Here is a 12,399-nt window from a genome sequence, read left to right on the forward strand (position 1 = left end):
GCCAAACGGTTACTGTGAATGGTGAGCGCTACAGAGCAATGATCAACGAGTTCTTTTTTCCGCAACTTGATGAATTGGGATTGGAAAACATGTGGTTCCAACAGGACGGTGCAACGGCACACACTGCACGTGCCACAACCGATATGCTGAAGGATGCATTTCTCGAGCGCCTAATCTCTCGTTTTGGCGATTTGCACTGGCCAGCAAGATCGCCTGATTTGACCGCTCTAGACTTATTTTTGAGGGGCTTTTTGAAGCCGCGGGTTTATGTCAAGCCTATATAAAACAAGCCTCAGACTCTTGCAGCTCTTAAAGACAATATCCGTCAAGAATGTGAGGACCTATCGCCGGAAGTTTTGGCCAAAGTGATGGAAAATGCCATAAAAAGGGCTCAAATGACAATCAACTGTGGCGGCGGCCATTTACATGACATCATATTCTCGACTTGATGTAAAAAAAATTAAAAGACCAAATAAAAATAATCCACAAGAAGAATCAAAGTTTTTAATTTTTTTTTTAATTACAGCCAAAAACATCGGAAGTTTACTTTTGCGCCACCTTGTATATAACATATTTGTATTGAATTTTATTTGAATACGAATATTTTTAAGAGATTTATGCTGTTTAAAGTGATTTTCGAAAGTGGGCCTTATATTGGAGCTATGACTAATTATGGACCGATCATCACAAAATTTGGTGGTGCTTATATAAAACTTATTTGTGCTTAATTTGGTTCGGATATCAATATAAATATCTTATGAGAGCTTAATTATTTTCAGATAGAGCAATCATATGGGGGCTACGAGAAATAATGGACCGATTTTAACCAAATTCAATATGCTCCGTCCTTGGAACTTGTACTTTGATTACAAGGTTTACATGAACGGACAGACGGCCGGACGGACATCGCTTAATCGACTCAGAAATTGATTCTGAGTAGATTCGTATAATTTATGGTGGGTGTTGGGACAATATTTTAGCATGTTACAAACATCAGCACTAACCCTCCCCACTATGGTGGTGTAGGGTATAATGATTGGAGTGTTCGGCATTAAGAGAACTTGGATTTTAATAGCATGTTATGGAATTTATTTCTCTACTGCAATCTGACCAGCTAGTGATAATGATTTCTGTTGACTTTTGAGTGGTTCGGTCCCTGGTGGCTATGAGTGTCGACCACTGGTTTAGAACAATATTAAATATGTATTTTGTTTTTCATGTTATCCTAAATTAAACTTTTTCAAGTGGAGACTCCACCCTGGTAAACATTATTTATATAAGTGTTTTTTATGTTTTGATTCCATTAGTGTTGACAATTCCCAACAACCGTTTAAAGGGGGCCACAGACAAATGCAAATACGAACACTGTACTGGGCAAAAGTAAATGTAAATGAAATTTTGAATTTCTTGTTAACCCCAACATGCACAATTCTGTTGCTGCATGTTTTATTTATGGAAAAACCTTTCATGAAGAGCAGGCAGTGTCTGTCTATCTACATACTTCAAATGATGAGACACTGAGACAACACATTTTATTTGATAAACTTTTCATGTATGAGATTGTTGTACATTATATGCAATCTCTATCTCTATTGTGGTAATGCCGTTTATTTTTATTTGATTTGAAACAACAACAACAAAAATATTGTACTTTCTATCTTAAAGGGTGAACTTAATATTATCTAAACGCCCCTAAAAGATTTAAAGATGAAAAGTTTAAATGTTAAACATTTTATTGCAGACAGTATAATGTAAAGCCTTTGAATGAATTGAAGTGGTAAATGCAACTTTTAAAATGGAAAAATAAAGTCTATTAAAACCTAATTGTATGCTACTTAAACATTTTCCTTAATGTTAATAGTTTTTCAATGAAGACTTCTGTATTTTTCCTACTGAATTTGCTTGACAATGTGAGAAAGTTTTCAAAATAAAATTTCTTGGAAATAACTAAAAAAAAATTAAATTTTTTTAAAAAGGCAAATGGAAATTTACATTTTTTTCTCTAAATGCATCTCGTTTTTTTCATCAACAAACTTTTCAAATTTATTATTGATTGTTATATCTTTCTCTTTACAATTTCATACTTCTAATAAAGCAATATATTCTATTGCAGATCCTTTGCAATATAGCTTGACGGCAAATCATTATGATTAATCATTGCCTGTCATCAGCACTTGAGCATCCTCCTCTGCTAGACATGCGAAACATGTAATTTGAGACATTAAACTAGATATAAAAGATATTTTTTAACTTGAAAAAAAGGTTCATTAAACTTTGTCATAGATTTTTATTTCTGAAGTTGTTGTTTAAAAGTTAATAAAACAACAAAAACAAATAAATAAACAAACAACAGAAATTGAGTTGAGTGAAATAGTTTATAGTTCACTTTTATTGTTTACAAACAGACAACAACAATAACAACAACAATAACAACAACAATAATAACAATAATAACAACAACGAACTGACTACCACTGACTGACTGACTACTTCCACATAATGCGATGGAAATATATGTCAATTACTTTTATGTACATACGGGGACCGAAATGAAAAGTCTTTGGAAAACAATTTGAAAATGCATTATTTAGATTAAATCACTGGGGCTTTTCAACATGAACTAATGTTTGTCCGTTATATTTGATTAATATTTGTTATTCGTTTCAAATATATAATAGTATTTCACTTTATTTTTGGTGTAGCACAGTATTTTGTCAATAATATTCTGGTTATTTTTATTTCAATAAACAAATTTGGTTGTTATTTTTAGTACAGTAAAACCTTGATAATCCGGATAATTTGAAAATGTCCAATTATGTACCAACAAAGTGTCATATGCGGGAACTTTTGTTTTACTTCTTTAATTTGGAAAAAGGTGCCGCTGAAGCACACCGATTGCTTACAAAAGCTTATGGTGAATGTGTTCCATCGATTTTAACGTGCAATAGTGATGATTTTGACACGGTTTGACAAAGACCGCCAAGGCCAGCCAAAAAAATCATTACTCCATGAAGATTGATGTCAAACTCAACAAGAGCGTGCTAAATCATTGGGAGCTACTCAAACAGCAATTTCAAAACGTTTGAGATCACACAGGATTCATTCAAAAGCAGGGAAATTAGGTACCATACGAATTGAAGTCGAGAGACCGTGAAAGACGATTTTGCATATTCGAAATGATGCTTGAGGCTATTACAGAGAATCATTTTTGCACCGAATCATTACTTGCGATGAAAACTGGATCCATAACGATAACCGAAGCGTAAGAGATCATCTGTGAAGCCCCGGCAACCAGCGGAATTGACACCAAAACTAAATATCCATGACGCTAAGGTAATTCTCTGTATTTGGTGGGCAGCAAAAGGGTCCTATCTTTTCTTGTTTTTATACCCTTCACATTCGTGAGAAGGGTATATATAAGTTTGTCATTCCGTTTGTAATTTCTACATTTTTCATTTCTGACCCTATAAAATATATATATTCTGGATCCTTATAGATAGCGGAGTCGATTAAGCCATGTCCGTCTGTCTGTCTGTCTGTTGAAATCAATTTTCTGAAGACCCCAGATATATTCGGGATCCAAATCTTCAATAATTCTGTCAGGCATGCTTTCGAGAAGTTTGCTATTTAAAATCAGCAAAATCGGTCCATAAATAACGGAGATATGAGCAAAAAACCGGGACAACCTCGATTTTTGACCTATTTTTGATCTATATCTGGATTACTAAGTCATTAATATAGACAATATGGATATCTAATGATAGATATTTCAAAGTCCATTGCAACGATGGTAAGGCTATAGTAAGTTCGACCTACAATGGGTCAAAATCGGGAAAAATATTTTTTAACCCGAATTTTTTTTTCATCAAAAAAATTATTCTGTCATACATTTTTTTCAAAAAAAAAAATTTGGAAAAAACTTTTTTTAAAAAAAATTTTTTGAAAAACAATTAAAAAAAAATTAAATTTTGTTTACCCAAAAATATTTATTTTAGAGTATAATTTGGTGAAGGGTATATAAGATTCGGCACAGCCGAATATAGCTCTCTTACTTGTTTTTCTAGCGAATTCAAGCCATTGAATTAGGACGTTTCACTCAAGAGCCTTGACATTTTTAATGTTTCTTAAATTTATCAAATTGTTAAAGTTTTATCTAACGACTTATCCACTATTAAGGGAAAGTGGGCGGATCGTGGCCTTATATATAAGTCGTTACGTTTCCTTTTAATGTCGTTCACATTAACGCGAATCTTCAAAAAAATAAGTCTGGATCAGTTAAATCTGAAGACATTCGTGATTGGAAAACATTAGTAGTAAGCCTCGTAAGATATATCGAAATAGCTGGAAAGTTTTTATTACGATATATTTTCTTAAAGTACTTTTTAAACTACCCTCGTTTTAAAAGGCATTTATGCATATATATAAAAATATGCATGTCGAAATATTAATTTGTAAATGTTTGTATGTAATTTTTGTTTATAAACAAAAAAAATTAGTAAGTGTATAAGTAAAAATAACAATAAAAAATATATGAAACAATAAACACGTAAATTAATGATGCTGGTTTTAAAAAAAAAAAAGAATAATAAACAATAATATAAACAAAAAACAACCTTTTTTTGCCTCCATCCATATTCACAATTTATCACTTTTATCATAATTCAAAAGCAGGGTTGAAATTTAAAACATTCTTATTAGATCATTTCAACATGAAACCATTAAAAAAGGGTTTTGAAAATGTATGAGAACGAGCAATAAACGAAATATAAAAAACAGCACATACTTAATTACCGGAAGTAACAGCTCTTTCAAATATAAAAATGAACTCAAACTGTTCCATTCTTTACTCTTACACACATTGTCATTAACAAGTGTTTTATTATTCAGTGTTCAAATAAAGATATACGTTACAAATTATGCATTAATTTGCATATTTAAAATTGCTTTTAAACACTTTTTTAATTTGATAAAAAATGTGTATATTTAATGACAATTTATTTTTAATATTTAAATATAAATTTTGCCAGAAACTATTTAACACTTTTAAACAAAAAATTAAAATGAAAAAAGACTAAAAGAAGGAAGGAAAATAAATTGCTTGCAGGTTTGCGTTTGGTACTCGTCGTCGTAGCTCAAAACACTGAACCTGAACTAGACCATGACTTTGTAGTTTGTTGTTTTCAGTTTTAATAATTGTTGTAAAATGCTTGAATGGTCTCAACCTAAATGCGTGTGGTACGACAGCAACATTTTCAAAATCAAAATAAAAAACTGTGAATTACCAGCCAAACACAGGCACAGTGCCGAGAAATGAGTAATAGAAAATAGTGTACTTGTCGTAACTAGCACTTGCCAAATTGCCCAACCATCATGGAAACAAACACATTTTAAATGATGGAAAGTTTTCTTGACAACATTTCATTTTTTTTCTTGTTTTTTTTGCTTGTTTTCTTGCAACAATAGCAAAATTAAAAATGAAAATTTCGCACTGCAATTTGTTTGCATGTTATTCTATTTTTTTTTTTTAAACATTAACTTTAAATGTTTTAAGTTGTTGGAAACGAGCAGTTTTATTGTAAATTAAATGCCAACATTAACATTAATTGCAGCGAAAATTTGTTTAGAAATGGCAAATTTATTATCACAAACAAAAAAAGAACAACTTTGAAGCCATATAAAACTTTTCCTGTCTGTATTAAGTGACGTTATAGATGAAATTATTTTCGATTAGAATTTAGTTTACTGAAGTAATAAATACTAAAATCAGTATTGAATATCCATACATGCCCCCAAATTAAACAAATTCGTTACCGATATAATCGTAAATACCTTTACCTCTAAATACCGTTATCGCTTTTCTATAAATAATTTTAAATTATGAAAATACAAACTTTTTATTTCAATAATTGAGTTTATTGAAATGTATTTTTACCGTTACCGAAATAAAATAATCCAAATTAGCGTAACCGTAACCTGTTAACCGTTTCGATTCGATAGCCAACCTTGGTTCAAAATAACACTTAGATCAATTTAAGAAGATTTTGAAAAAATAAACTCAAATATGTAGATATTAAGATTACTCTATTAATATACTATATCTGCCTAATAAAATGTCTCGACTATTTCAAATAAATTTTAACACTTTAACTTACTTGTGTTTGCCACTTGCTGTAAGCGTAGATAGAGTATGTGCAATAAAAAAGTACATGAAACTATTTTAATGTCAATGGCCAAATTATGCCACAAAATATGTTTGGCATTTTATGCGTAGTCAGACGACGGCCGACAGTGGTTTTAAATGTGGTTTTTATTTTCACATTTGTTGAATTGAATTATGTACAAACTGACCATATGGGTAAATTCATACGAGTACATGAATATGAGGCAACATATGTAAACAATTTGTAATTAGTTATTTAATAAAATTTTAAATGCAGTTAATGTGATTTTAAAATATTTGTTATTTTGTTAAAATATGTTAGGTTATCATTAACCCTTAACTGGTATCGTGGGATCAAAATGGACCCCAATATTAAAAAAAAAATTACTTAAAAACAAAAGGCTACTATTTATATAAGAAAAAAGTTATTTTATATACAAAATGAATTAATAAAACTTTTATTTTTAATTTAAAATATAAAAAAACAAGTAAGAGTGCTATATTCGGCTATATTCTGTGCCGAATCTTATATACCCTTCACCAACTTATACTTCAAAATTTTAAATATTTTTAGGTAAACAAAATTTTATTTTTTTTCCAGTTGGTTTTTTCATTTTTTGGAACAATTTTTTTTCGATTGTTATATTAAATTTTTAAAATTTTTTTTTGTTTTTTCAATTTTTTTTGGTGAAAAAAAAATTCGGGTAAAAAATTTTTTCCGATTTTGACCTATTGTTGGTCCAACTTACTATGGTTTTATATACGAGTTGCAAATGTCTTTGAAATATCTATCATTAGATATCCATATTGTCTATATTAATGTCTTAGTAATCCAGATATAGGTCAGAAATAGGTCAAAAATCGAGGTTGTCTTGGTTTTATCCTCATATCTCATCCATTTGTGGACTGATTTTGCTGATTTTAAATAGCAAAATTCTCGAAAGCATGTCTGACAGAATTATTGAAGATTTGGATCCCAAAGATATCTGGGGTCTTCAGAAAATTGATTTCAACAGACAGACGGACATGGTGAAGGTGAAGGTTATAAAAATTCAATTTAACTTTAGAACAGCAAATATTTCATTTCTTTAATGGGGACAATTTCGACCCCCGATACCAATTACGTAACTGGAAATATAGACACCAGTTAAGGGTTAAACAGAGAAATCGGCTCAAATACGTCTGAGATATAAGGAAAAAACCAGGACAACCTCGATTTTTTATGATAGATATTTCAAAGATATCTAATGATAAATATTTCAAAGACCTTTAAACGACGTATATAACGCGATAGTAAGTCGGACTTGCAATGAGTTAAAATCAGGAACAATTATTTTTAACCCGAATTTTTTTTTTTAAACAAAAAACTATTTTTTCCAAAAAAAAATTAAAAACAAAAATTTTAAAAACTTTGGCATATTTTTTTTTTAACTTATAAATAATTTTTTTTTTAAATTTTGAAAAAAAATATTAAATTTTTTTTTTGCCTAAAAAAATTTAAAATGGGTATGTTAAAGAATAATTTGAGAAGGGTATATAAGATTCGGCACAGCCGAATATAGCTGTTGTTTTAATTAAAACTGTCTTCATTTATTTAAAATATCTTGGGTATCAAAAAGTACCAAGTAAAATGTTCAGCACTAAATTAAATTTTAGAGGTATCAATTACTTATTAATGTAAATCCGACTCATTTTCTTCAAATTTAAGCATGTGGTTTAAAATAGATATCGGCAGCCATAGTCACCAGGGTCTGTTTGAACCTATTTTGTTAAGTTTTGTTCAAATAATTTAGCAATTAGCAATACATATTTGTTAAAATTGTGTCCGTCTTCAGACGGACGGACATAGCTACATCGTACAAGGGTAGTACGAAATATTCTGATATACACTGATTAATAAGCAATATCAGTTCTCAAATAGCATCGATAATGATTTAGTACCTGTATATTTTAATACTTAATTCAATTATGTGGAATTTTTAAACTTTTATATTTTATTTTATACATCTATGTTTCAATACATCTATGTTAAGCAATAAACTGCTTTCAAGTGTAAAAAAAACAGTCGTGACTAGTTTAACAAAAATTGTTGAATTATTTTAGCATAAGCATGAAAAATAACAAGTGTTTTTATCAGAATTGCTTTAAATACTATTAATCAACAACTTGAAATGAATTAGAAATTTTAGTTTTCATTTCCAACAAAACACATGTATAGATTTGCAAACATGCAAACATTGTTTTCTGCAGGCAGGCATTTTTCAATATTTATTTTTGAAATTATAAAATTGGAGCAAACATTTCTTAAGCGAGAATAATGTAAATATTTGGGATTAACAAAGGTTTCGCAAAAAGTGAAGTTATTTTAAATGATTTTGAAAAAACTCGAGTTTTAAATTTAAAGAATTTTTTTAAAAATTATTTTGTATTGAATAATCATATGTTTTTTAAAACATTCTAAAGTTACTTTTGTTTTGTTTTGACTGTGAAGTTTTAAAATAACACTTTTTGTTGTCAACCCCTTTCCAAAAAATGCATTCATGCAGCATGAGTGTATTTTATTTTTAAAGTTTTTCTTAAATTCTTTTCATGACTATTCTTCTTTTCATTTACAATAGTATTTATTATGAATTGAATTTTTAATGGAATTCATTGAATACATGAATGCAACGCACAAGGGAAAGAACCGTGGAAAATGCTTATTAGTAATGCCTATTGAGCGATAAACTCGTCGAACTTCTTCCATTGAATGTTAGAGTTTGTTTATACTATTGATGACCTCATAATTTATTAAACAAAATATGTAGATATTTAGAACAGCTATTAAATAGTAATATTTATTTGATTTCAATTAAATAAATATGCATTTTAAATGTTTGATCAATAAAAATTTGAAAAATATTTGAGGGGATTAAGGAAAAAGAAACTGGACCAAATTTGTTTAAATTATTTAGAGTTATTTATTTAAGAAAGTGGCAAAAGTTAATATTGGAATGATTAGATTTCATTTAATTTACAAGGGCTTGTGATAATTTTCAATATTTTTTTTAAATTTAATTCAAAATATTAACGCTATGTTTTCAGTAACGAAAGAGATTATTTTTCATCTTTATTAAAAGAATTTTATAATTTTAAAACGAATTTATACGAAAAAATAAACAAAATTTTCTGATTTTTAAAAACCAAATTTTAAACACATTCGTTTAGAAATATCCAATTTTAAATTTGAGTTGATTTGAGTTTTTACGTTATTAGAGTTAATTAATTTTTGTTTAAAAAAATTAAATGAATATGAAAAAAATTTGTTGGCGCAACGTACAATTAAATTAATCTCTATTAAGAAAAATTAACAAATTTGCAAAAAGGTTTATCTTTAGAAATAATTTCCCTTGGAGGGAAATTTTCAAATATAAGGGAAATTCAAAAATGATTTCCAAAATTTCTTTAGTTTTAAACTTGGTCAGCAAAATATAGAAATTTTCAAAATTATGTTAAAACGAAAAATTTCCCTTGAAAGGAAATTTTTTTAAATAAGAAAAATTTTTAAAATTTTCCTGAATAAAATTTACAGAGAAAAATTAATAACGAATTTAAACAAAATTTTAAAAATTTCTATTCAGAAAAAATGTCCCTTGTAGGAAATGTTCAAATATAAGAGAAATTAAAATATTTTTCACCAAAATTTCTTTAGTTTTAAACATGTTCAGCTATAATGTAGAAATTTTCCAAATTTACTTAAAAACTAAAATTTCCCTTGAAGGGATTTTTTTTAAATATGGAAAATTTGGAAAATTACTAAATTTACTAAATTATTGAGAAAAATTAATAACGAATTTAAAAAAATATTTAAAAATTTCTCTTCAGATAAAATTTCCCTTGGAGGGAAATTTTCAAATATAAGAGAAATTCCAATTTTTTTCATCAAAATTTCTTTAGTTTTAAACATGGTCAGCAATAATGTACACATTTTCAAAATTAACTTAAAAATCAAAATTTCCCTTCAGGGAAATTTTTTTAAACAAGGGAAATTTTGAAAATTTGTCTAAAATAATATTTATTAAGAATAACTACTAGCAATTTTGCAAAAATAAAAAAAAAATCTTTAATAAAAATGTCCCTTATATAAAAACTTTTTAGTTAACGGAAATTTAAAAAATTTTAAATCAAAATTAAAATTTATGCATGAAAATACAAAATTTAAGAAAAATTCCTTAAACATAAAAATATCCTAAAAGGTACATTTTTTAATTAGGGGATACTGTCATTCCGTTTGTAACATATCGAAATATCGGTTGCTCACAATTGTATATATATTCTGGGTCCTCATAAGATTATAAGACGATCTAGCTATGTCCGTCCGTCTGTCCGACTGGCCCAAACGAAAGCAACTAGGCTGAAATTTTGAACAAATTAGTTATAACTATTCAGAAATTATACTATAAAGTATGGCGAAAACCGGTCCATAGTCCCCACACATGGTCGCCATCAGAATAAGACTTGAAAATTCATAGTTGTCTTATAATAAATAATATCGTGATGAAATTGGACATAAATAAGTTTTATATGAATCAAAATCTTTCTAACAAATTTTGTGAGGATCAGAAATTGACCCGACCCTAGAGTTATCGAATTATTCGATAAGCCAAATGTAACACTGTTACTTGTTTTACTTTTATAAGCGATCAAACTTATCATTAAAATTCCTTTTCCTAATTAAGAATCCATCAATTTTGAAATTGTAACAATTTTAATTTGATTCGTATTACATTGTGCCAGCAGAACATCACTTAACGTTATTGGTCTGTCTATACTTTGCTCAACTCTTTGCTTCAACAATATTGAAAACATGTGTAATTTATGACTTCTTTTGAAAATATTTACCAAATGAATGTTTTATATCGTAAATATAAACACAAACAAACAAACCAACATTTCCAATAATAAAATAAATAAAATTCCCAATAGATATTTCAAAAATTCAATAAATTTATCACTAAATAAATTCTTTTAAGTGGATAAACAAACATATATACAAGAATAAGTACAGAAGAGAATTTTCTTTTTCTTAAGACGTTCAATGCCCTTCATTAAAAAGTTTTGTTTAAAGATTTATGATGGAACTTCTGTTTAAAGATAAACCATTTAGGTTTAAAATATATAGGAGTATTTATACATATTGTAATCATAAATAAACTTGATGTAAACATATGTGAAATAGAATAGTTTATATAGAATATATATTTATATACTTTACTATAAATTTTTACAAATTCCCCTGGAAATAAATTCTATATGACTGACTGCCTGACTATTTTACCATATTGTAACTAACCTTGACCGCTTTTAGTATACATTTTTAATTATTGTAGTCTATTCTATTCTATACTAAACATTTTGATCTATATGTACGTATTTGTATAAAACAGAATTGTCTGTCTATTCATTTTATAATACTTGCATGTACAACTAAATAAATATTTTCCAAATTTGTTTTAAACATGTAACAAAATTTTGGCGTTTTTTCGTTTTGTTTTTTTACTTTATTTGTGTTTAGATTTTGTAATACATTTGTGAGGTCAATGCAAAGTTTGTTTTTATTTTGTTAATCCAATTTTTAGCTAATAAATTTTTGTCATTAATTTTCTTGACCACTCCACTAAGTATAAGGGAAATTCTTATATTTTCTTTAGCCCCTCCCTTAAGTTAATTTTTTGTTTTCTTTTATTTCTATTTATGGTTTTGTTGGAGGCGTCAGTCATGAGAAGGTCCCACCTGTTTTACATTGTTTAATATATTACTTAAGCATAAGAATTTATGGCCTTTTTCGCACATTAATCGTGAACATTTGAATAAATGATTAGTCAGAAAGGGTATATTCCATTGAGATGAATGTTATACAGTTGGTTTTTAAACTTAAATACCATTAGTTGTGTTATTATCTTAAGAAACGCAGAATTGCATAATCATAATTTCTAAAAATGATTGTTTTCAAAATATGTAAAATTTGTTGCCCTTAGCAGGCTGAAAATGTTGCATTTTTTTAACTCGTGACTCTACCATTTTATTTGTAAGTGATTCTGTATTGTAAATGAAACAATTTTTTCATATAATTTCAATTAAAATTGTTGCCTTGTTACTTACTTAAGGCATCATTAATGCCGTTTCAATTCCAGAAAAAAATTTTGCCCTTTTTAAAGAATTTTGAAATATTGATGTTGCCTTTTTACATCTTTTTTCTT

The 12,399-nt window shown here is 28.0% G+C and overlaps 1 protein-coding gene across 3 annotated transcripts in view; it reads left to right on the forward strand.

Annotated features, from left to right (window-relative positions):
• Ziz (dedicator of cytokinesis protein Ziz) overlaps positions 1-12,399 on the forward strand; it is a 65,627-nt gene that overhangs the window by 38,660 nt on the left and 14,568 nt on the right. The window lies entirely within an intron of this gene.

Source organism: Calliphora vicina, chromosome 2, assembly GCF_958450345.1.
Source record: "Calliphora vicina chromosome 2, idCalVici1.1, whole genome shotgun sequence".
In the NCBI taxonomy this organism is placed as follows: Eukaryota; Metazoa; Arthropoda; class Insecta; order Diptera; family Calliphoridae; genus Calliphora; species Calliphora vicina.